The following is a 21311-nucleotide window of genomic DNA, read 5'->3' on the forward strand; positions in this document are numbered from 1 at the left end:
AATAATTCTAATACAAGACAAAAAGTGATGTGATAGGAGACTCCAAGCTGTCTGAGCTAGCCTCCAGGAGAGAGAGAAAACGGAAGAAGCTGGGATTGGCAGAGAAGAAGGGGACGGACTTCTTCCTCCCAGGGATGAAGAGGACTTTGGGTGGTAATTGTGGCTTGAAAACAGAATTTTCATACAAAAGACTCTTGAAAAGAGCATGAATGACCAGAAAGGCCTGGAGAGGAGGTGGAGTGAAGACAGGGAGGCCGTTCATCTTCCCCGGGTGGGAGGGAACGTGAGTTTGAGCTGTTCAGAGCCCACTCTGGTGACTTGTATTTAGGGCAGGAGGGATCTGCAGAGAGAGACACAGTCATTGGCTAGCTGACGTGTTGTGCTGCCATCCTAACACAAGTCAAGGAGCGGGGGGTTGTGGTCATCAGGTGGCTGTGGGTTATCCTGAGGTGCTAGTGAGATGGGGAGCTTCCTTTTCCTCCTGGCTTCACCTCAGGGCCAGCGTGGCACAACATATTGCTGGAAAGCCTGTTTTACTGGGTTCAAGTCCCAGCTCTGCCATTTACTAGTTATGCAACCATTGAGCAAGTTTTACGATGACTCTCTGCTCAGTTTTACCATCTCTAAAATGGGCATAATGACTTTTACCTGCCTGGGAAGGTGGCTGTGAAGACTAAGCAAGTCCCTGCTGGTGGAGCGTTCCGAGTGGTGCCCTGCACTGTGGAGCTGACTGAGACCTTACCATGCGGCCTGCCGTTGCATTTTGGGTGCGACTTCCCTGTCCCTCCTCGCTTCAGTTGCTGGCAGCCCACGAGAGATGTGGGTGACAAAACTTGAGCTCCACATTCATAAGGTATTTGAGTAACTGCTCAAAATACTTTGATGTTCACAGAAAAACACTTTGCCTGGGGTCATTGCTAACGTTAGGACAATGAACTCTCTAGGGCACGGCCAGGAAAACCCCTTCCGTGAACCACAGAAAGAACTAGGATCATTTAAATATCCCCGATTTGTGAGGAAGTACAGAGCCTTATATTAAAAAAGAAGAAGAAGAATCTATTAGAATCTGAGAGAAAGCTGATTACAGATGAAGGCAGAGAAGAGAATGTTAAGAAGATTAAGAGGGCCATGCCCAAGCCCCCTTTCCCTCAGGGATATTCTAATGCCGACACCATCCCAATCAGTAGTACCCAAAGGCGATCCTCACACCTCTCTGTGCCTCTCCTGCTAAAGAGTGAACTCAGGCTTTGGCCAAAGGTAACAATAAATATTAAAACCTTTATTATCAATGTTTGATAGCAGCATGAAACATTTATATTTATGTATTATTTCATTTACTGTAAAGATGCAGGTGGTTTTAAAGATGCTACCGCTAGGTCATTTTTAAAAAGAAGATCTAATTATCTTCCTACCCATTTCCCTTTGTTTGAGGCGAGCAGAGCGCATTAAACAAAGAAAAACCATGCTGCAAGTAGGGCTGGGATAATGCTGGCTTACAGCTACATCATTTGTTCTGAATCAAGGTCGACAGTCTAGAGGCTGTTGTGTTTTGCCTGTTTCTTAATTTTCTATTTAACTTCCTTCACAATCTTTCTATGATTTAGAAGCAAATGCGTGCAGACATTTTGGCAATTACAAAAGCCATTTTCAAACGATGGAAAGCGTTAACACGAGCTAAGACATTAAGAATTCCTTTGGCGTGGATGTGGTGAGACCTTGTTCCCCATGTAGCCGTCTTTGTGCAACACAAAAACGAAGGGAAACCGAGCCCTCCACCTGCCACCCTTGTCTGTATCAACATAATTACGCCAGTCATTTAACATAGTTTGTTATGAAAAATGTTGGACATGCATGAATGTTTTAAAAATGTGTGCTGTGATGGGGTTAGAAAAAGAAAATCCCACTTATATTTGTAATCCTAAATCCCTAACTGGCCCAAAGAGGTGGTCGGACCTTAGGAAGAACATCGGTTTTAGCACACCAGGGTTTGAATTCCCACCCTACCACTCACTGCCTGGGTGATCCTGGGCATGATGTTTTCTCAGACTTAATTCCTCTGTCCATAGGACAGAGATGATGACATCTACCTTCCTGGACATTTGTGAAAATGAAATAAAATGATATTTATAGAGATTCTTAGCAGGATGTTTGGCACAGAGGAGTCTTGTTTAATAGTAGGAGTTTTGCCAGTATTAATAATACTTCATTTCCTTTCTAGGTTTAGAGGTGAAAATAATTGTGTTTTTTTTCTCTACGTGTATTTTGTCAGGTTACTTTAAAGTTGCATTTTTTTGTATGTTAAAGAGTTTCTATCTTCTGAGAAGTGTTTGTTTTTTTATTTTTTATTTTTTATTTATTTTTAGATTTTTATTTATTTATTCATGAGAGACACAGAGAGAGAGAAACAGAGACACAGGCAGAGGGAGAAGCAGGCTCCACGTGGGGAGCCCAATGTGGGACTCGACCCCCAGGACTCCAGCATCACCCCCTGAGCCGGAAGGCAGACACTTAACCGCTGAGCCACCCAGGCGTCCCTTAAAAGTGTTTAACTATTTCTAAGTGCAAAATTTACTATAGCCTTCTCTGAATTCCACTCTTTTTTGAAGATGTAGCTTTGCAGATCTACACAGAGACAACAGCTTGTATGTATAGGTGGCATGTGATTTCTGACCAGTTCTTCTTGTATATGTGTTAAATATTTTTATTCTTACCTGGCTATGCTTTAGTTAAAGTGGCTATGGACAGATTTTAGATATCAGCTCTAATCTGCTTAATAATCTCTCCTACTGGGTGTCTGGAGGTCTGACACAATGTAAACCATACACTTAATAAATAATTAAGTACGTATCTTTAAAGGAGCTGAAAATAACACCCCTGATAATGACTTCTCAAAGTACAAAGGACCATTCAACCATCTAGTTGAAACGCATGTTAATTAAAAATTGAAAGTCATAAGTAATTGAATATTGATTTAATGTTTCTACCCTGCAGGGCAAGTTGAGGAATTCTGGCAAATTTATATAGGAAGGAAGCTTTCTGCAGGCATCCCAGGGGAGGAACATGTCTCTAGAAAGCCCCTGTTGAACTGAATTTTGTGGGTGGTTCTCAAGCCCTCATCCAATGGCTTTTCTTAGATTTTCCCTCTTTATGCAGCCTTGGTATTGTCATTGTATGGAGTGCTCGGTGAGATAGATCACATGCTTATTTAGGGCCCTGGAGGGCAGCCTGAGGATGCTGGAAGGTTGTGGATGGGATATCAACAGAGTGAGATGGTCAAGAGTTAAGTGAGCAGCATTTCTATTACATGGGACAGTTTATTATTATGCTCACTGAAACAGAAAGAATATAATTTAAACAATTTCAGTTATAAAGAATATGCACTCGTATTTCAAGTTTGGAAAAATAAAAAAACATACAAGAAAATCACTTAACATCTCATTATCCAGTATCAGTGTCTGCTAATGTCTTGGTAAACTTCTTTCTAGTCTTTTTTTTTTCTTTTCCTTTATTAATGCTTAGAGAAGAAGACGTGAAAAGGAGAAATGAGAAGAAAACTAGTGAATAGAGCCAGATGAGTGATTCTTTTTTTAAAATTTTTTAAATTTAAATTCAATTTGCCGACATATCATATATCACCCAGTGCAGATGAATGATTCTTGTATTTGACAAAATAATCCCAAGGATATGGAAATTAGTGTTCTATTCTCTATTTACACAATACTTTTCATCTTAAACCAAAAAAATGTATCTGTGAGTTGTTTTTTCACATGTGTGAGCAAGGGACATGTATTATCATTTGCTCTTTTCTTCCTTTTTTTGCAACAGGTGTCCCATGAATAGAAACTTCATCTCATGATTCACACCTCAGAATTCTATATTGCTTTCTAAATCTTATTTGTTTTTTCTGGAAATAGTACCATAAAGAGTGATGCCATTTTTTAAAACAGCTGAACATTAGGGATGAATTACAGAACAAGTATTATATAGCATCATGAAAATTCAACTGCTTTTGATGACTGGAAAATTGAGTGTCAATAGAATTTTGCATAATTTAATACTCAGGGATCTCAAATGAATATGTTTATTAATTATTCGCTTATAAAACAACTCTATAGAAGAGGGGGAAGATATTGAAATAGTACTGTATATTTTATATTTTCTCTTATTTATTCCAGATTTTGAATTCTGTGGAAAAAAAAGGAAAAAAGAAGGTGTTTGTTTTGATACATCATAGGGCTGACCCATTAGATAGAAAAAGTCATCTCTTTTAAATAAAACTGGTGTGATAAGAATTAAAACTCATTAAAATGGGAAATTAAGTCTTCTCAGTCTTAAGTGAATTTCTCACATATTTTAGGCTACTGGGGATTTTCTAGTTGCTCATAACTTTACCTATTAAAATTTCAACACCCCACATCAATATATTTTACAGGCTATGTAGAATTTAGAGCATATCCTTTGGTGTCTTCTTTTGAAGGCGATGTGCTTTCTAGCTTAGGTAAACCATGCCTAAGCTTCTGATTAAGCAAATCCTCAGAACTCATAAATTCAATCTGAACCACAAAAGAGAGATCATCTTCAGAACTGGAATTTTACCAGACCTTTGACATACTAGAAGCCAAATGTGGCTTGTTGTTTTACAGTAAAAATAAAATTCAAAGTGATAAATTGTTTTACTTGTAGGATTATTTAGAATCTTGTGTAGGTTAGGCTTAACAAAAGCCCCAAATTATTTAGATTAAAGCACATCAAAAATTTCAATTATTTCATCCCGATCTTCTGGCACTGTTGTAGATGAGAAATTATGAGTTCAAAGATTTTCTTTTTCTCTTTATTATTTATGCATTTATGTCATCGGATGTTTACCAATTCCATACTTTCAGGAAAATTTTGTGATTCATCACTTATATATAACACCCAATGCTTTTATCTATCTATCTATCTATCTATCTATCTATCTATCTATCTATCTATCATCTATCTAAGGATTTTATGTATTTATTCATGAAAGAGAGAGAGAGAGAGAGAGGCAGAGATACAGGCAGAGGGAGAAGCCGGCTCCATGCAGGGAGCCTGATGTGGGACTCGATCCCCGGTCTCCAGGATCACGCCCTGGGCTGAAGGTGCTGCTAAACCGCTGAGCGGGTGGGCTGCCGCACCCAATGCTTTTCAAATTAACAACGAAATAACAGATATTTGTTAAATACTTGGTTATGTGCAAGGTATTGTGATAAGTACTACAGCGAGTAAAAAGTAAATAGAGGTTAGCTTTTTGGGGAACTTAACTATTGCTGAGGAGCATGAGACATTCGAATAGGAAATTATTAGAGACAAAGCAGTTTATGGTAGAATTATCAAATAAACTTTTGAGAAGAATGGTAATTGCAAATAACTAATAAAATATAGAAATTATTTATCTCACTAGTGAAGTTTTATTATTTATTTTAAAAATAAATAATGAAAACCAGTATAGTTAATAACTGTAGGTAGCAAAAACTTTGTGTGTATGTGTGTGCATATTTACATATGTAGAGTTTTCCCTGCTATAGGAAAATACAGTGTTCCTATGAAACTTATGTGAGCTCAAATGGCATAAATCTAAGAAGCAATTACCACTAATTTACATGGAAAAATTTTTGAGCGTTCCCAGACCCCAAAAATAACCTGTCTTAGGCTTTTCCGATACCTTAGGACACATCTTGTTAACGGATGCACAAAATAAATCAGGATGAAGTGCAGATGCTCACAGTGTTCAAAGCTATGGTGGCTTGATGCTAACATACTGAGTGTAGTTCCGGGAGTAGAAGCTCGGTGGGATCACTCTTGATACTAGGGGTGTACGCTGCCTCTAGATGGGTGCATCGCTTTAAAACAGATGGTCAGTGCTATTTTCACTTTTCACTTTCTTTTCATCAAAAGAGAAAATTCTCCTCAGATTTCTTTTTGCAAAAACAAGTTCTAATGCAGGTCTTTTCTAGAAGCAAACTGCCATAGGGTGAATTTTCCAAAAGTGGGGATTCCTGCACCTAGTATTAGGAAGGGATAGGTAAATATATGCATATATATGAGAATGTATCTAAATATAAGGTACCAATAAGTAAAAGGAAGAGTGAATCAGAAGAAAAAAATTTATATTGTTTGGCATTGTTCATGAAAATTTAGTTAGACATGAACTCTGAAAATATAGCAGAAAGCTTAAGGAAAGAAGAGGCTCAAATGAAAGATCAGTTGTGTAAAGTATACAGAAGTTAGGTAAGAAAAAGATTTTGCATGAATCTGAAAACTCTATAGTAAGACTTATATGCAATGTGTACGTCTTAATCTGTTCAGGCTGCTAAAACAGAATACTAGAGACCAGATGACTTATAAACGACAGAAATTTATTTTGCAGAGTTCTGTAGGCTGGCAAGTTCAAGTCACAGGCAAATTTGGTGTCCCTGATAATGGCCAGCTTCCTGGTTCACAGGCAGTCTTCTGAGTCCTCACATGGTGGAAGGGGAAGGGAGCTCTTCGGTTTCTCTTATAAGGGCATCCATAAGGACCCCACTCTGATGACTTAATCACCTCCGAAACACCCCACCTCAAAGGACCATCACACTGTGGGTTAGGTTTCAACATGTGAATTTTGGGGAGACATAAATATTTAAATGACGGTGGTGCCTATGATAAAAATTAAGTGTGTGCCTGCCAGCTCCACTGCCGGCATGGAGAGCAAATGCCCATAATACTCAGTAAGAGACAAAGAGTGGAAAGTGATGAGAGAGGAAGCAGAGGTCAAGGATGAGGTCTAGAGATTAATGCCAAGAAGTTTTACTGGAGAAAATAGTGGAAAGTGACTAAATATGTCTGAAACTTAAGAAAAGCCAGTATGTTAACCTATTTTGGTCAATAACTTATTATTTAAGTGATAAGAAAATAACTTACTCTTTAATTAGAATGTTAAATTAGAAAGTGCTTTAAATGCATACGAGGGTAATAAGAAGTGATCTGTAAAAAATCAAGGTGCTCTCAGCTTTATCTCCTGTGATATGAAAGATCAGAAGATAGTATAATAGCGTCTGCAGTTTTGAGGGAAAAAGACTCTGACTTTAAAATGTTGTATCCAGACACATAATTCATGTTCACGTGTTCCAAATTCTATTCTTTTTACTATTTTGAAAAAAAAAATTGCTTACATCTGTCACCAGGTAGATGAAGCAGAATTAAGAGTTCAAGGATGGAGACTTTGTACTGTAAAAGAAATGGCAGTGAATATCAAAAACATTCACATGGAGAATTTAGAATAAATTTATAACTTTTGGGGATAAGTTCAATGCCAATACAAATGCAACTTTTAAAGAAAAGATGCAAAATGTAACAATTATTTTGTGGCAATAACCTGGGGACTGGCGGAGGTGGAGGTGAGTGGGAGGAAACCAGTCTGGTTCTGAGAGCTCATCAAAGTCTTATGTGAGGGAGACACAGCTAATAGCCAACAAAGCACAATTCATATGGCAAAAGGTAGGAAAAGAAGTCAGAGAAAAATAAATACAGAGTAAAAGCAAGTGTTTTAGTAATCAACAATACATGAGTTAAAATTCAAATTCATAGAGAAAATTTCTCAGATAAGGCTCAAAAAAATCCCAGAGTATATTATTTGTAATTTCTATAGAAGGGTTCAATTAAATGATGAAAGAAATTCATTATAAAAAGAGATGGCCATGATAGCTTTGGATTTATTAAAATGTGAGACAAACAAAATAGAACTGGATGAAGATTAGTATTTATTAGTAAAGTATAAGATTCACAAGCATGATACATTTTTACGTTCAAGTATAAGAAAAATTTAAAATACAAAACCAGATTATTGTTGGAGACATCACTTTTCTTAGCTTTGGATAAATCAGGTAGCCAAAACATCAGTTGGAATAAAGAAAATATGAAAAATATAGTCATTACAGTTGAGTATTCCATGGGACATTTTACATATATTTTCCTAAATGCTTATTTGGCAAAAGAGGAAGTTAAAGCCACAATGACCAGTTTTAAAAACATAAAACATATTTGTCATCACTAATGGATTTTTTGCCACAAAGTGATAGAGAAAAATTGATTTACAAATGATTTAAAAATAAAAAGAAATAATGAAAATACATCAACTACACATTCAACACAAAATATTAGAAAACAAATAATAAAGGAAACTTTAGGAAAAAAGGAGAAGCCATAACAGAAGCATAGATAGAATAACATATCAGAAACAGGAATGCAGAGACTTGAAAAATCAGTCTAAGACTTGGTTATTTGCAAAAATGTTGAGAAAATTCTGGCTTCTATTTAACAACAAGGGAAAACAATATTAAATGAAAGTATACATGAGAAAAAGTGTTGAACAGCACACAGAGAGGCAAAAGAGTATTTGCAATTGAACACTGTAGAGAAGTTCATGGTAATCCACTTGAAAATAATCGAAGAAATTCTTATATACTTACTACAAATTCTTGTAATCAAGGGGTAAAAGTCTTGAAGAGACTAATAACATGAGAGAAACTTAAACTGTTATTACTATTTTGAATAAACAAGGTTGAGGGCCTAATGTTTTTTTCTAGTGACTTGTTTATTTTTTTTGAAGAACTCTGGAAAATTATGAAAATCTTAATTTTTAAAATGTAAGCATGATATAAAACTTTTCAAAGGACACAAAAAAGGAAAATTACAACCAATTTTGCAGATTTTATTTTTGAACGTAGATACAAAAAAATTTCAAAGTTACACTAACATAAAAACAATAACAATATAGCAAAGAGAATTTATATTTATTATCAGGGAGTCTATTACAGGTATCATCAAATATGTGAAAAAAAATCATCGCAAAAGATGCTAAGGTTTGTATTAACAGCATTCTATATTGATTCTTTATGATGATAAACTATTACCAGAAGTATTCTTCTTTGGTCTGATTAAAATAAAATATCTGGAACCAACAGTCAACATACTACTTAACAGAAACATTAGAACTATTTCAACTAAAATTAGGAACAAGGATGGATGGTAATGATTATTGTTATTCAATATTATCCTAGAAATTCTAGCCATTTCAATAAGCATGAAGAAATTATTAAGAGTTAAAAGCTATTAAAAAAGAAGAAAAAATACACTTACTTTCAGATTATTTTTATGGTCCCTCCAAAAATATTCAAGACAATCAACTGAAATAGCCATTAGGAAAAACTATTGGTAATGTGGCTAATTAGCTGATCATCAAAACCAATAATTTTTCTAAAAACCTATATAACAAATTAGAAATATGATGAATAAAATGTCTTCCTGGTAGACAGAATACTGAGTAAAAATGGCTATCATTTATTTAAAATATATCTATATTTTATTTAAAAATAAAAAAAATCACTCTTGAAAATATAAACCCAAAAGACAAATAAAAATTAGGAAATCATTTATCACTGGTGTTGGAGAGACCAAGGGCTAATGTATTAAACATAAAAAGACCTCATCAAAATGGATTAGCAAAAAAACGAGATCCCCGAAATGAAAAAAAGAAAATGGGCAAAAGATATGGTTAGGCAAGGCACAGTAGGAAATAATCACCTGGAAGTAAACTAAGAAATATATTCAGCACAAAGAGGTATAAACTTAATCATATGCCTTTTCTGTTTATTAGTTTGGCAAATATGAGAAAAAAAGTGATATTTGATGTTAGCAGGCATTCTGAGAAATGTACTCTTCTAGGGCTGGTGCGCATGTAAATTGGTATAATCTTCTTGGTGGTAACATTGGCATGAAAATAGTTCTGACCCTTTGATTCACTAATTCCTCTCGTAAGATATTATTCTAGAGAAATAATCGTAGCTGTAGACAAAGATTTATATGGTCTAATATATAATAATAAAATTGAAGATGAGAGAAAAGCATAAGTTTTAGAGTATATATAATGGAATATTATGTGGTCATTAATACTGTTATTAAACTATATTTAAGCAGATGGAAAAATGCTTACAAAGTTAAAGAAAAGGAAGGAAACTTAAACAGGCATAAAATGATACTAATTGTAAGTCTCTGTGTATATCTATGTAAATATGTGTTTACATAAAGAAAAAATAGGAAATAAAATGTCAATAGTATATGTCTCATGGTAGCATTTCTTATATCTTTATACTTTGCTTTACTTAAAAAATTTCTACATTCCAGATGGTTCTGTATACTACAATTTCATCTAGGTAAATTGTGAGTGCTTAGTGTGAATAATGTATAAAAATAAAGAGTTGTGTTAAGGCCGTAGGCTCATGGGATTCATTATTACTTTAAATAATTTTAATATGCTATTTTTAAATTTAAGAAAATGTGAATTTATGGAGAGTTGAAGACAAAGATACTTTAATATTTCTGAATCCTCTAATGGATTTTTTTTTTTGTTGGAAAACTATCATAAGATAAAATCCAGGTAAACACATAATAAATGTGGCTCCTACAGTTGTATTTTTGCTTGCCTGGGTTTAGGAATAAGTTTCAAAAATTTTGAATCATATTTCCCCTAAAAGATCTTTGAAAAACTGCTCTACATCTTTAAGTTGACATGTACAATTTTGTTTTACATTAGTGGCTGACATAGAATAGTAGCAATTTCTGATGAATTATAGATGTTTAAAACTTTATGTTGGTTAGATTACTTTCTAAATGTATTCAATGGAGTCAAAACAGCTTAGCCCTAGTCTTGCTATGTGGCCCATGGACCATGGAGTTATGAAGATTGTTTCAGGTTATCTGCCAGATTAATGATATTTTCATAAAGATAATAAACACTTATTTGCTTTTCCCACCAGGTTAGCCTTTATACTGAGGATGCAAAAGCAATGGTGGATAAAACTGCTGGCATTTTAGCAAGAACCAAGATAGGCGCTCAGCTGTAGTTATTGGTGAGTGTATACCTCCTTTCCACAAAATCATGATTTAAAAAAAAATGTCAGTTGCATTTAAGAATGTTTTTTAATTTTATTAATTTTTGACCCTTGAGTCTACATATTTTTGATATTCTGTGTGCCAACATGGGAACACACAGTTATTTTAAGGGAAAGCATTTTGCAATTATTTCAGTGGGTAACTAAATCAATTACTTTTTTTTTTTTTTTTATCATTAACCACATTTTACCTGAAAGAGCTATTGATAGAAAAACTATGGTTCTTCAGACTCGGATGTTTGTTAGACATTTTTTGAAAAATGAGCCAAGTGAGTCTATCATGTCAAGAAAGACAACTGATAGTACTTGTCAGAGATACAAGTAAAGTTTTCAAACAAAATGTAGATTTTGGAAAATTTGTGTTGGCTACTGGGAACATGGCAGCTTCCCAAAATGTCAAGACCTTTCTGGAGACCAGTGGGGATAGCTAATGTGAATTTTTGATATTGCATAATGAAATGTCTCAACCCCTGGAAAATCTGCTTACCTAGGTGAATACTTATTTTCTAAATTACCAGTGTAAAAAGTTTCAAAATCATGCACAGGAGAAACACCATTCAAAGCCCAAGATAGGTCAATGGTATGTAACAGAATATGAAGACTTCACTGATGCTTTCAGATTCACATTGCAACTAACCTTTAAGGAACTACCACTTGTTGAGTTTTGGTGTAGTGTCAAAAAAGAATATCTGCAATGATATTAAAAAGTTAATTAAAATACTCTCCTTTTCCAGTTACATATCTTTGAGAGACTAAATTTTCTTCATATATTTTAACCAAATGGATTATCAAATAGGTTAAATGCAGAAGCAGATATGAGAATGCAGTTGTCTTCTAAGCCAGATGTTAAAGATACTTGCAAAAATGTAATAGAATCACCCTTCTTACTAACTTGTTTTGTTTTTGAGAAATGTGGTTATTTTTCATAAGACATGAAAAATGTTAACATGAATGAGTTTATTATTTTTAAATGAATGAATTTTAAAACTTCTAATAAACAGCTTGCATTTTGAAAATGTTAATAAAATTATTAAAAATAATAAACTCATTCATGTTAACATATTTTTAAACACCTCTGGGTTGAAACATTAATATTATTAGTGCATGACTGAGTAAAACAATAAATAATAAATACATCTCACATTTTGGTAAATACTAAACATCAAAAGTAAAATTTTATTGAAATAGTATCTCTTCAGATGATGGATCTGGTTTTCTCCTTCAATTAGTTCATGTGTCTTATAAATAAATACCACATTTGCTAGTTGAGACAAGATTCAATAAAAACTAACCTTAAAGGAAGAGAAGTTATTGGACTATTAATAAGTGCAGTGCCTACAAAAGTTGCCTTGGTGATTAAATTTTAAGAGCAATCATAACATTTGGATCCACAACATCTTCCTATTGAGTTCATTTAAATTAAATAAATGAATTGGAAGAGTAAATAGGTTTCAGAGAAATGGTTGATGGCAAGCTGGAGACATTCCCAAGGAGGAGAAATGAATATAGCGCACTATGATACCCAATATTCTTTTGGAAAAGTAATGAACATGTTTCTTTTATGAGTTTGAATACATGGCCAAGGAAATATAACCATCAGTTACCTTTGACATATGTTATTTCTACCCAGGATGTAGTGTTGAACTGTCAAAGGTCAATGTGAAACTTTTTACCGCCTCGAAATCATACAAAATACACAACTGGAAAGCAGGCTCATGTCTTGATTAACAGAGGCTTAGTAGACATACATATTTCATATTGTCCCTTTGCCACCTCAAAGAATTCATACAGTGTAGCATAATAAGATTCAGAAAGGGCAAGAAGTGTCTTTCTTTTGTAAAGAGGGTAAAGGGCAATTGTGCAAGGAAGATGGGAAAGGAGGATAGGTGAGATGCCCTGACCATGACTCACTCTTAAGCAGATCAGTTTAGGAAAGTATATATGGAATATGTGGGTCTGGAAATTGATTACCATAAAACTAAAATAAATAGCTACATCATTCTTTTAAATGTATCCTATGGAATCTAAATATCACAGCAATTTGTTACTCATTATCATTCGTTTTACAAAATACATGGAAAAGCTCTTCTTTTATAGTTGAAATTTATCATTTCATTTCTCAATTGAATTCATATTTTATCCTTTACGCTTGAAAGCTTTTTACTAATCACTCTGCAATGAAAGTGCCGTCCACTGGAGAGTACCTGGACTCTGTGTTTGAAGATCTCTGTCTAAGAAATTCACCATAGGAATGTGAGCTACATCTGGTGAGACATCTAGTTCTCTTGATGCCTTCTTTAAGGCTGCCAAACATTGCAATGGGATTCGTTAATTTCGCTTTTAGTTTTGGTGGGTTTCCTACTTTAGAATGAAGGTCGACTAAGGACTACTTACACTTTCTGCAAATTCCCTTGACTCTGATTTCTATTTCAAATATTAAAGGCAAAGGTTTTTTTTCCGCTTCCTCCGTTTTCCATAACTTTAAGGAAAGGAGGGAGGTATTGACTCAAGTTATCTGTAGACTGATCTTAGCATGAATATAAGAGGTTCATGCTTTTGAACTTCTTTTGATCTTAATCCCAAATGCCTCCCTATTCAGAGCCTTGGTGCCTAAAGTTCTCCCCCAAAGGATGCTTTGCCTTAGACTGGCAGTCTTGTTGCTTTTCCTTCACCAGTGAAGTGATAGGGTCAAAAAACCCAGGATGGCTGGTTGTAAAAGAAGTATTGAAGGAAGATAGCAACTTAGAGAAGAAGAGGTAGCTGGAGTTCTTAAGAATGGAGAGGAGGCTCTTTTGAAGTTCTTTTTTTTTTTTTTTTTTTTAAAGATTTTATTTATTTATTCATGATAGTCACAGAGAGAGAGAGAGAGAGAGAGGCAGACACAGGCAGAGGGAGAAGCAGGCTCCATGCACCGGGAGCCCGACGTGGGATTCGATCCCGGGCCTCCAGGATCGCGCCCTGGGCCAAAGGCAGGCGCCAAACCGCTGCGCCACCCAGGGATCCCGGCTCTTTTGAAGTTCTAAGACCAATTCCAACATCTGTGTCACCAGGTAGTTCTCAGACATCTAGCAAGGTATCCTAGAATTCAACTTAGTTCAGACACTGCCTACTAGAGATAGCATTAGATCCTGCAGGTTGAGGGTTCAGTCTTTGAAGACTGGCCCCCCACCCACAGACACCTCAGAGAGCAGTCAAAAGCCCAGGTTGCTAGCTGTACTTTTGATCAACTGGCTATAAATCAGAGGTTCCTATAATCTCCCTCTTTGTGTTCAATTACTAGAGTGGCTCATAGAACTCAGAAAAACATTTTACATACTGGAGCACTGGTTTATAATAAAAGGATATAACTTAGGAATGGCCAGATGGAAGGGACACACAGAGCCAGGTATGGGGAAAAGGGCAGGGCTGCCATGCCCTCTCTGAGTGTGCCAATGTCCCTAAATCTCCATGTGTTCAATAATCCAGAAGCTCTCTGATCCCCAGTCCTTTTGGATTTTTATTAAGAGGCATCATTACTTAGGCATGATTGATTAAACTAATGGCCATTGATGATTGATTCAAGCTTCAGCCCGTCTCCTATCCCTGGAGGTCAGGGGAATGGGACTGGGACATGGTTGATTCCCCTGGCAATAAGCCTTCATTCCTTAGGTGAAGTCCAAAAGTCACCTCATTAGCATAATGATAGATATCTTTATGGCTTTCATAAGGAAATTCCAAGGATATTAAGAGCTATGAGCCAGGAACTGTGGAGAAGACCAAATATATATGAAATATCTGAATGACGAAATATATATATTTTTATAAATCACAATGCCTCATAGACCAAACATAAAGTGACCTGACTTCATGATTTTGCCTCAGACTAACTATGAAAATATTATAAATTAGAAAGACTAGTGTTAGAGTCAAAGTTCCATCAAGGAGGATAGTGCAGAGAGGAAATTTTGGATGGGATTCCTAATATCTGAGTTAAACTCATTTGTCAACACACTTGAGCAGCCTTATATTTATATTAAGGGAGTTTTGAATGTCTTATGTCTTATAACAAGAGCTTTTTGAGAGGACTCTGTGGATTGTGTTTAGAGACAAAACCAATTTGACCATTTTAACTTAATTGTACCCGCCCCAATTTCCTGTGGGCGGGTACAAAGGACCCTTTAAGTGTCCCTGGAGTTGGGAGGGAGGAATGGGGGACATAAAGCCTGTCCTGTCTGAATTCCAGGCTGGAGAGGGTGGGTTCAAAGGACTCCTGGGCTCACCTCCTGTCAGCACCGGCCCAGCCCGGGCCTGGGGACCTGGGGGTTGGTGATTTGGGGGACGGTGTTACACCTGTCTCCACTGTTTGTTTTACTTCCCCAAAAATGGATCTTTTTTTTTCTAAGAGTCCCAGAGAATGGGGAATTGTTCCTGTAAATATATATTTTTAAAGGTGAAAAAAAAAAGTTGAAGAGTTTCCCATCTCAATTGACTTGCTACCTATTAAAAGATAGAAATGTTAGTACAGGATGTCAATGTTTAGTAATGATTTTCCTCTGAGGGCTGCATTTTCATGTGTTCCAGTCATTTTTATTGCATACATGAAAAAGCTATGCCACATGGCTTATATATATATATACAGGTGTTGGCTTTGAAGGCAAGCGCACATCCTCACCTGATAAGCCTATGTTGGAATTTATTTAATTCATAGTACAGAGACTGGTGACCAGAAAAGACTGTCAGATTCACACGTCTCTATGGAGATTCGTTTAAGTGAACTGGGTCACACATGAATTAATTTTTAGGGAACGTTTTGAAATATTAAGATCATAGGAGGGAAGTTAGAGATAATTTAGCTTTGTATGTATACCTTGTAGTTATAAAATTATATATTAGCCAACCTAAAAATTGAATGCGTTATAATTAATATAATTGAAGACATATAATTAAATATTAAAAGTTGGTCTGGTGCATCATGGAGTCCTGGGTTTGAATTTTGACTATGCCACTTGCTTTGGACTTTGAACAGATTAACTTAGTTTCCTTTTGACTCAGTTTCTGTATCTGTAGAGTGGGGGATATTAGAGATCCCTCAAAGAGATGTTATAAATGTTAAATGACATAATACAAATGAAGTGTCTGAGATACTAAGTGTTCAGTATACATTGCCTAAATTGTTTTTATTTATAAATTAAGAATTTGAAACAAATTGCTTATTTTTTTTTGCAGTAATTTGGAGTATATCCCCCAAGTAATGGTAGAGATAGATATATTCAAACATCTTATCTTTTCAGTTGATGCCAAGGGTAAAGAAATGCATATATATTATGTCTAAGTAAATGGGTCAGCATAAACTAGAGGCTCCGTTAAGCTCAATGAGCTGATATGTATTAACCTGATTATGATGATGTAGTTGCCGTGTGGGAACAAGGCCAGGATTCATGGAGACAAAATTAAGTCTTAAGGTACCAGGCTTTCAACTCACATAGAGTGAAAACCTCCCCGTTACGTTAATGCCTAACGTTTTTTTTTTTTTTTTTCCAATTTAATACAGATCCATCTCTTTTTATTTTTTTTATATGAGCGGGGGAGAATATTATAATCATTCTTCATAGAACACTACATTGTAAAGACTTTTTATAAATGTCCACAGGCGTCCTTAGCTGAGAATGAATCTATTTGAATAAAACCAGTAATCTGAAGGTAATTAAAGTAGTTTTGTAAGGTGCAATAAACATCCATTGTTGGGTCTACAGAGCATTAGTTTATGCTATTGTGAAGAAGATGTCTTTTTAGGTCCTGAGCTGTTTTGAAAAATTTCAGAGGCCACAAGTCTGAAAAAAAAAACAAGGACAAGATAATGACTGGAGACACAATTAATCCTGGTGACTCTGTATGGTACAAACTGTTACAACAAGCAAAGAAAAAACTGGGCAAGGGTTATAGAAAGAGAAGTTAATGCATAGTCTTTTTTTTTTTTAAATAAAAGCTTATATGTAGAGGACTAAACGGGTGGAATGAACAATAGCTGAGAAATTAAAATAGCATAAGATAATAAATACATTGTGTTATAAAGAAAGGGAAAATGAATTTATGTTTGCAGAAAATATGAAATATAATTTGTGTCCATATGTATGTGACAACAAGATCAAATTTAGGTAAATACTCTTGTTTCTTTAGGCATGACCTCAGTTGGTGTCAAGATTTCAAAAGCCCATGTAATACGTCACACATTCCTGACTCAAAATCCTTGCCTACCATGTAAAGGGGTTTGCACGTTACAAAGAGCCTGGAAGAAACGGCCGGGGCACACTCTGAAGGTCAGCTTTTATCTAGCAGCAACTTTTTACTTTTAACTCTTTTTAGACTTCCTTCACAATGGCCTATGTTTATGAGGGTGAACAAGAAAAAAGCAAGACGTTTTCTGGGTCTGACTCCTACCCTAGTGGCCTCTAGATTGGATTTCCCGATTTTGGAAATTAAATATACCCTTTAAATATGAAATAGTTGGGCAGCCCGGGTGGCTCAGCGGTTTAGTGCTGCCTTCAGCCCAGGGCATGATCCTGGAGACCCGGGATCGAGATTGAGTCCCACGTTGGGCTCCCTGCATGGAGCCTGCTTCTCCCTCTGCCTGTGTCTCTGCCTCTGTCTCTCTCTCTCTCCGTCTCTCTCTCTTTCTATCTCTCATGGATAAATAAATAAAATATTAAAAAGAAAAATGAAATAGTTAACTTCACCACCCTGAAGCTGAATGCTCACGCAGGGAACTTTCAGCTTCTCTGATGCCCACCCCCTTCCTCCCAAAACAGATTCAGTCAGCGTTTTAGGAAAACCTCATTTTTTATCTGTGACTGTTTCATGTGGGATTTAAAATAAAACAACAGAGTATTCAGTTAGCCCCAGTGACCTCTTCTAGATTCCAGGGTGGGCATTCAGTGTGTGCAATTATTTGAACTCCTCCTAACTTCAGACAAGTAAGAAGTGTCTTCCTGCTTCTGCATCAAGTTGGGAGAAAGGCAGTTGGCTGGAGCCGAGCTCAGTTAAAACAACCCTTCTCTGAGTTGTGTAAAGTACATGTACTAACCCAAATCAAGTATTTTCCCTTCATTCTCACCAGTCATGTGCTAAGTTTTACACATGGAGACAATTGCGTCAATCCATAGATCTTGGGGCATATCTTTTCATATCTATCTGCAGCCACTCTTCCTTTTAGGCTGGACACAGAATGGCCCCTGAAGAATCAAGCATTGATCTTCAGGAAAACCAGGATGCCTCACCTGCATACCTATGGCTTGAACATACCATTCACATCATATACTGAAATCCGTTGTGCATGTAATAACCATATTTTTTCCAAATGAGTCTCTGGCTTCTCAGTCATATTTTTCATCAAAATAGCAGTGGTTCTGGGCTAAAATTCTAATGTTTGCATTCCCTTGGAAGAGGGCTGCCAAATTTAGCAAAAGGCAAACAACAAACAGGAAATGAAGTAGGATGCCCAGTTAAAGTTGAATATCAAGTAAATCTTGTTTTTTTTTTTTTAATATAAGGGTATATGATACAATCATAAGGACATGCTTATACTAAAAAAAATATTCACTGTTTATCTGAAATTCATACTTAACCAAGCATCCTGTATTTTATTTGGCAACTCGATCTTGGAACCATGATAAATTACAGTTAGGAAAGATGGTCTCTGTTTCACAACTGAAGAAATTGAGGCATATGGGGCAAAACCCCCCTTTACTTCAATATCCCAGAGAGTTGCTGCATTTGGTCACTTCATGCTGTATGGCACCCTTCAGGCACAGTTGAGAGGAGGCAGGGGTGCCATGGGCATTTTCTCATGCTCTTTTTCTTTTTGATTTTTCTGTTCTTGACTGCCATACCTGCCACAAAAAATACATATTAGGATAACTGCCAGCCGAGAAAGCTCTATTATATTATTTTGCCATTGTGGGTAAATTATTGACTTACTGTCTTATTTACTTTTTTTCTCATGAAATGAAAGCATATTGGTGGAATTTCAGGCATCAGTTTGTGGTAAATGAGAGAAAAAAGTTGAGGTTGTGATGTGGGTTCTTAAAATTTTATTACATTGGGCCAAATTTCAGTATCCTACGTATCAATGCTGTAAACCTGCAGCTGATGTCTGTTTAAAAAGTCACTTGGCAAACCTAATAATCTAACAATGTGTAGATGAATGGCAGGTTTATACCTCTGCCCCGAGTAACTCTGGGATAGGGGATTCAGAATATATACTTTACCTCCAATATTGTTTTATAAAATTTCTTGAATACAACAAATTTGAAAGAATTATACACTTGAGTAGCAATATACCTTCCACCTAGAGTCTACGAGGAACATTTACTATATTTACTGTATTGTGTCTGTCTTTCCATCCCTTTCTCCGTCTATCGACTCATCTTTGATGCATTTCAAAGTAAGTTAACATTCGTGTACTTCATGCCTAAACATGTCAGCAGGTATATCATCAACTAGAATGCATGTATTTATTATTTTTAGGGTAAAAATTACATATAGTGAAAGGCACAAATCTTAAGTGTACCATTTGTTACATTTTGATAAATATACACACCTATGCAACCTCTAGGTGACACAGATTATGCCTGTGTAAGACACTATCATCACAGTAGAACATCTCTTTAGGGCTCATTCCAGGATAAGTGATTACTGTTCTGACTTTTTTCATAATAGATTAGTTTTGCCTGTTTAGAAGTTCATGGAAAGAAAACCACCCAATATATATTCTTGTGTGATACTTCTTTTGCTCAGCATGGTTTTGAGATTTATCTGTGTTGTTGGCTGTATCAGCTGTTTGTTTCTTTTTATTGATGAGTGGCATTTCATTCTATGAATATACCACAGATTGGTTAGCCATCCCTCTGTTGAGGAATACCTGCGATGTTTCCAATTTCTGGTTATTATAAATCCTCTAGTATATGTCTTATGGACATGTTTCCTCCCGCTCCCCCTTCCAATTCTTCCCACCCCCCACCTCTGGAATAAACAGGGATGGCGGCAATCCAGTTTGGGAAGCATTTTGCTAGCCTGTGCCATTTTGAAAAATATTGGTCATCATATTGATTACTGACTGGCTTTCATAGGTAAACGTTTCTAGTTTGCAAATCTAGATTGTCTTTAATTTTTCTCTTAGCTTCTTACTTTGCTCTTAGATCTCAAAGGATTTAGATCTTCTCTAAATTGTTGAGACCAGTCAAGGGCATTAATGAACCCTGAAACTTGCTTAGAATGTCTTCATTCTGTTCTGGATGTGGAACACTTCTGGTAGGGTCTTTCTCAGAATCATGTTATAGCATGAGGATGAACGTATCATTGACTTACTTTCATATTCACTGAGCATGTGTTGAGTGGAAGCCATATGCTGTTCCCTGGGAATATAAAGATCATAAAGCTTGGTCCCTGATTCAAAGAGCTCAAGATCTATAGAGAGATAGACTAAAAAATGGCCAATTCAGTACAAAGTGGTAAATATTTTGATAGGGATATTCACAGGGTGCTGTGGGAAGACCTTGAAAATGAACTTGACCCAGGGTAGGGCGCATCAAGAAAGAGTTTCCAGAGGATATGAAGACCAAGTTATGTTATGGTGGACCCAGGAGCAGTTAAATAGCAGATAGTAAAGGGAATGTGTTTCAGGCACTGGGACTATGATGAAGTAAGTGTTAGGGGCAGGAGACAGTGAGTTGCTTTGAAAGTTCAATGCCAATAGGTGAGGGTAAAGAAAAGAAGGAGGCAAAACTTTTAGATGGGCTTTTAGATTAAGTTAAGGGTGACTGGGACACCTGGGTGCCTCAGTGGTTGAGTGTCTGCCTTTGGCCCAGGTCATGATCCTATGGTCCTGGGATCGAGTCTCACATCGGGCCCCCTGCAGGGAGCCTGCTTCTCCCTCTGCCTGTGTCTCTGCCTTTCTATGTCTCTCATGAATAAATAAATAAAATCTTAAAAAAGGATTAAAAAATGTTAAGGATGACTTTATATTCTGAAAAGTTTGTGCACCCATCTGTCTCTATGTAAGGGGTAGGTCATAGACCACCAGTTATTTCTGTACCCATTTTGATGTACTGAAAAAGAGCCTCAATTCAGTGGCTCCAGTATGTGTTCACTCTTCAAAATAATGTTCATGAGTGTAAGATGTCTTGCTGGTAAGGCTGCATGAGATTTTCTTTCTTTCTTTCTTTTCTTTCTTTCTTTTCTTTCTTTTCTTCTTTCAACTCAGTATCAGGCTGTACTTGAAGGGAAATTTCAGAATCTTTGCTACAACTGGGTAACTGCTGACCCCAGCATCCTTAAATTAACCTCTCAGGAAATGCAAGATTTATAAGTTGTGGGCTTTTTTTT

General features: G+C 36.1%; 1 long non-coding RNA gene across 6 annotated transcripts in view; it reads left to right on the forward strand.

The window, feature by feature from the left end:
* The window catches only part of LOC112648265 (uncharacterized), a 170596-nt gene that overhangs the window by 107180 nt on the left and 42105 nt on the right, over positions 1-21311 (forward strand). For all 6 annotated transcript variants that reach the window (XR_007411752.1, XR_007411753.1, XR_004817509.2 and 3 more), the window contains 3 exons: positions 10818-10910; positions 13109-13219; positions 17109-17248. This is a non-coding gene — a long non-coding RNA (uncharacterized LOC112648265). The remainder of the gene's footprint in view (positions 1-10817; positions 10911-13108; positions 13220-17108; positions 17249-21311) is intronic.

The sequence above is a fragment of the Canis lupus genome, chromosome 7, assembly GCF_003254725.2.
Source record: "Canis lupus dingo isolate Sandy chromosome 7, ASM325472v2, whole genome shotgun sequence".
Taxonomy (NCBI): domain Eukaryota; kingdom Metazoa; phylum Chordata; class Mammalia; order Carnivora; family Canidae; genus Canis; species Canis lupus.